The sequence below is a fragment of the Phalacrocorax carbo genome, chromosome 2 (assembly GCF_963921805.1).
Source record: "Phalacrocorax carbo chromosome 2, bPhaCar2.1, whole genome shotgun sequence".
Lineage (NCBI taxonomy): Eukaryota > Metazoa > Chordata > Aves > Suliformes > Phalacrocoracidae > Phalacrocorax > Phalacrocorax carbo.
The window spans coordinates 46,314,169-46,320,168 of NC_087514.1; positions in this window are offsets into that span (position 1 = coordinate 46,314,169).

Sequence of the window (6,000 nt, forward strand, 5' to 3'; positions counted from 1 at the left end):
ATTATATTTTCCAGGAAAAAAAAAAAGACAGTTCAGTGTTCAGAGGGGAACACTTAGTTATGTTATAGTTCAGCCTGAGACACTCTGGTGACTCTTAGAAAGTGTTGAAATTACAGGTTCATGACGTACACAGTGTTGAAACACCATGTTACTGCAACACTTGGTCCAACACGAACTTGCAATTTCAACACTTCCTAGGTCTTTTGTAAAACCCCATAACCAACCAGAACAAATGTAAATTCCCAAAAAGTCTAAAGCAATGTGCTGTACAATAGCACAGAATGGAAAACCCATTTAATTTCCAGTACTGCTACCCTTACACAGGATAATCATTCTCAAAGTATGTTTAATTTGCAAAAAAAATGTCATCCAGGATTAGCTGCCCTTACAGCAAGATACTGGTCCCAAGGCACAGCTGGTCTAATCTGGTATGGTAATATCTGTATTCTTCCAACTTGTTAACCTCTTTTCTTGGTGTCACAAAAAAATCCAACAGGAAAGTACCTGCCTTAGCCTAAGCAAAGGACATTCATCAGTGACCTCCAAAATTTGCTGTCCTGGAGCTTAGCAGAGACCATAATAACAAAACGTTAAACACAGGGATAAAACCTTCTCGACCAAAGGGAAGCTGCAATTTAAAAACACAGCAAAATTTGATATTTAAAAATACACCATGGCATTATTTCAAAATACCATTTGTTATATAAGCGGGAGGCAGCGGAGCAGGCAGGATCACGGCTCGCATGGTGTTTGTTTTGAAGATGAGGAGAGTACAGGAATTGTGCTCGACCTCTTCACAGGTTACACTTAGCTCATTTGGTTTCATTTACAAAAGAAACGAGTTTTTACTCAGGGGAGCTGCTGAGAAACAGCTTTATGCCCTGGCTCCTGTAAGCAGCTCGGGTCAGGAGACTCCTACACCTGAAGCCAGCAGAGATGCAGCCACCTGGAGTGCTTGGCAGGACAGGGACATCTGGGTTCCTGCCCCTGCGAGCAGACAGGGGACCGTCCATGTGTGTCATGAAAGCCAGGTCTCACGTGGGGGTTAAGCGGGACTGGCGGGGATGCTGGCCTGCTGGAGGAATCCCACTGCTAGCATATATTGTCTTCAGCACTTGTGCAAAGCACCCTCCAATAATGGAGATGAAATGGGAGTTTTAACAATACATTTCCTTTTGTTTATCTGGCTCTGTTCTGATTATTGAATGCTAACTTTAGTACTTGAGCAGTTGGGAAGGAGTAAAACAGACTAAAACATGTTGTGTGTATTGGCCTGTAAATATATACCCCGCTACATACCCGCTTGGGTTTCTCCACATCAGTCAAAGCTGAAGTAACAGCAGAAACAGCAGTTTTGGTGTTACATACAACTACAGTTCTCATTTATTTTTAGAGAACATAATTTCTTAAGATAGCAGAGAGCTTACTTGGAAAATCATGATAAATTACAATAGTCTCTCTTCTCTGAGACTTCGTACAGAAGCTGCTTTTTTTTGGACCGTTGCAGTGTGCTACATACTAGGAAGAAGGTACTTACGATAGGATTTATTTGTAGCTGTGAGCCAAAATACATATTGCCTTAGACGAGAGTCAGTATTATCACAAAGAACCGTGCCGACTGGGATTTAATGAAATTGGACCTGGGTGTCAGATTTTAGCTTGGTATAGTTAGCAGCTGGGATGAATTGGACCAGAAATGTGCTGTGTAACAGGATTTCACTGGAATCCTTGTGAAAAAAAAAAAAAAAAAAAAAGTATGTGGAATATGTCACGCTAACAGTTGACAGTGTAGCTGCAACACCAAACATTAAATAAATAAATTCCATACGTAACACAGGCACAGAAAAACTTTTCAGGAAAGTGCCTCAGAGCTGCATAGCCTCGCGTCTATAAATCTCCATTAAATCAGTTTGAGTGGGGCGAGTGTTAGAGACAGAGCTGCCAGAAATAGCTCTTTTCCTGCAAGATGTAGAAAAGATTACAGCTGAGATTGAGACGGCGGGGTGGGGAGGGAAAGCAGGGGAGGGGTGGGGGGGAAGAGAAGCAAAGGAGTTGAACTGGAGGAGGCGGGGGAGCTGTGAAAGGCATCTCATAAAAGTCCCATTTGTTGGAAGGCTGCAGGAAGTGGAGGCAGCTTTGGCACACGTGTCCACGGTGCTAAATTAACTGTTAACACAAATAATCAAAGTGCAAGGCCCATCAAGCCGCTGGCGCCAGCAAAATGAGGGAGCGGCCAGGTCAGCGCTGCCTCTCGAGTGAGCCGGCTAGCAGGTGGAGACCAACCAGGGACTCGACAGGATGGAAGTGCTTACAGAACACACTGACCCACTGACAGAGGAAAACACCGCTGCACTCCTGCTTTCCAGCTATTGTGTGCAGAGCGTCTTGTGTGTGTATTTTTATTTTGCTTTTATTTATTATATTTTATGTAAATTTAAAAAAAAAAAAATTTTGTCAGCAATTCACTGCAGTTGAGAGCTTGGACACCCCAGGGTGAGTTTTATTACAGCTCAGCCTTTATTTGCCAGCATTGATGGAGGAACAGCTGAGCAGGACAAAGGAATAGTTATCAGGCGCAAAAGCAGCCCTACCCTCCCGAAGGAAAACCACTGCTTTTCAGAAATAGATGCTGAAAAGGAATGCGGACAGGGGTATTTCTACCTGCTGTGTTCTTTCTCCCTTTAGAGAGTCCACAGCACCATTCTGTACTGAAATATAATGCAGATGCTTTGATAGGTATCATGGCAATGCTGCCGTCCCAGCAGTGAAGGACAGAAGCCCACCACAGCCCACACTGCGCTGTGCAGAGTGGAAGCAGACAGGGTGGTGGTACATGCGCCTGCTGAGTAGGATTAGATTGTAAGCAAGCAGGACTGCTCCTACAATCAAATTTGGACATGCTGAGGTTCACTGAAAGTCTCAAATGATCTCATTGTATTGTACTGTGGAAGCAGAAATTGCTCCAGCTATCACCCTGCTCCGCTCTTGGTGAGATACCTCGGTGGGAAGGCTGCCTGGTGAGCGGCTTCCACCACACCAACATAGTAGGAGCCTTGTGCTGGATTCATGGGCTGCTTTGCTCAGCTTCCTGACACAAGACAGCTATAAACCCACTTTAACTGCCCAGTAAAGCCAGGTTTACAATTACTTTGCATGACCAAAGCACTGCAAAGCAATCACAGTGCAATTTCGCCTCCTTTCCCAGGTACAATACACAGAGCTAGATGCTATAATAAATCACATGTATATAATATACATGTGCTATGTACATACATATTTACATCACACACTTTGGTTTAGTCTGGCTTTTGTTGGATATACACATATTCTCTACAGATACACCTGCGAGCACATATATACACCAAAAAAAACATTTGCAGTTATCAGCTGTTACAATAGAGAGCATGTATCATTGCTTAGCATAAAATACGATCCAGAAAACAAAACCCAGAAATAAGCACTCATACTAAATCAAATTACTTATAATTACTTATATAATGAGTAATATGATACAAAAAATGTATGATTTTGGTGAGGATATACATCTTCAGAGCATCTAAACCTTAATTATGCCTTTAATTCATAACTGAAAGTATAAAAATCTTGTGTATCTTTAAAAAATTCTCATCACATTTATCTTAGCCAACAGATAGCAAAATACCCAATAAAAATATGGAGGGGTGAGTGTATAATCTGTTCATAGGGCAGTCGTTGCTTTTAGTGAAGAAGTTACTAAAAGCTAAAATTACAAACAAAATCATTAAGTGTGGCAGTAATATTTACACATCTTCTAGAAACAATGTTTTAGTGAGGTTTAAATATATAGAAATTATATGTGATCTTCCCTATATTCCATAGGGTCACTTTGACATCTACCAGTTACGAGGTCTGTGGTAGATCCAAAGATGTATTACAGTTCTAACAGTATTTTAGACCAGTGCCTTTAATACAGGAGATCATCCTTAGCTAACTTTGTAAACTCTAGCTGAACCACAGCCAGCTGCATGATCTGTACAAAGAACATTCAGGAACTTTAGCAGCAGACATCTGATGTGATCCAAGGAGCAGGTATAAAGATAATTTGCTCATAAGTCAGTTAGATTTGTGTAGACTTTTACAGGACAGGAAAATGTAAGATCTCTCAGGAAAAGAAATGGGGAGAGAGACATAGACAGAAAAACAGAGACAGAGAAATAAACAAAGGGAGAGAAAATAATACCGTCATAGGCCAAAATTACTTATTACTACCCTTTGCCCCCTTCTTGATAAGGGTTAAACCAACTTCACTGAAACCTTCCATGTGTAAAATTCAACCTGACACAGACAGAAGTTTTCTACAAGGGAATGGGCAAAGTTACAAAAATCTGAGATCCGTGACTTACACCAGAGGCTAGGTGGCCACTGTTGTATGTGGCGCTATCACGTTTACCTCTACGGAAACGTTATGCCCCCCCCCCTTAAAGATACCATTGTATGTGAGTGGGTGGGTGAGTGCATGCGTCAGAGACAACAACTGCTATCACAGCTACCAAATTAATGGAAAAGTTATAACTACTCTGAAAAATGGAAACCAAGCACTTCCTGAGTAGGCAGGAAAAGGATTATTGCAAATTTTAAAGACTAGATAATCTTTGTTAATTGAATAAGAAAATTAAAAGAAAAGCCCATTAAGCAAAACGTGCATGATTAAGAGTCCCTTTTCTGACCCTAAGCCAAGTTAGAGAAAGAATGTCATTGTTACAGTTTGATAAAAACTATTGAAGATACAAAGAAACCATGTCAGAAAAACAAAGTTCCAGACATATAAAGATGAGATCGTTCCAAACACATCAAGATTGAGTAATAGCTTACTTGGATCCTGTCCTACAACTAATAAATTCAGCCAAAATTTATTATTAAAGTTTTCAGAGTATATTATAGTTAACACTAGCTGTGCAATGTTTAGCATAGCCAGTTAAATGGCTATCCCTTTTCCAATACAACCATTTGTAAAAACATCGCAGCCTTGGGTCTGGTTTTTCCTGCACCCAAACCTTGGGGTAAGGCTCTCCACAGCACTTCTGCGCCTCCTGCCACTGGTGGGACCTGCTGAAGCATGCCGCTGCTTCATATTGGCCTGGGTTTCCTTCCAAAGAATACTCTGGCATGAGAAGAGCAGTCCAATAAGAATTTGGGACTTAGGTGAGCCGAATGCCTGTGAAAAAAGATGGGCATGGGGGCAAGTAGATTTCCAATTAAGTGATGCAACATATATTACTCTGACACCACTGATGATTTACACTGGTGTGATATAAGAATCATACAATCATAGAATCTCAGAATCATTAAGGTTGGAAAAGACCTCTAGGATCATCAAAGTCCAACCATCAACCCAACACTACCATCTCCCCTAAACCATGCCCTGAAGTGCCACATCTACACGTCTTTTAAATACCTCCAGGGCTGGTGACTCCACCACCTCTCTGGGCAGCCTCTTCCAACGCCTGACCGCTCTTTCAGTGAAGAAATTTTCCCTAATTTCCAATCTAAACCTCCCCTGATACAGCTTGAAGCCGTTTCCTCTCATTCTATCACTAGTAATTTGGGAGAAGAGACCAACACCCACCTCACTACAACCTCCGTTCAGGTAGTTGTAGAGAGCGATAAGGTCTCCCCCCTCAGCCTCCTCTTCTCCAGGCTAAACAACCCCAGTTCCCTCAGCCATTCCTCATAAGACCTGCTCTCCAGACCCTTCACCAGCTTCGTTGCCCTTCTCTGGACACACTCCAGCAGCTCAATGTCCTTCTTGTACTGAGGGGCCCAAAACTGAACACAATATTCAAGGTATGTCCTCACCAGTGCCAAGTACAGGGGCACGATCACTTCCCTACTCCACCCTCCTTTACATATTTCTATTTCTTAATTTTCTGTTCTTTCAACTGTCAGGAAGGAATTTATCCTCCCCACCACTCAAAGCAAAGACAACAAGACCCTCATTTCTGTGTAAGAGAAGGGGAACAA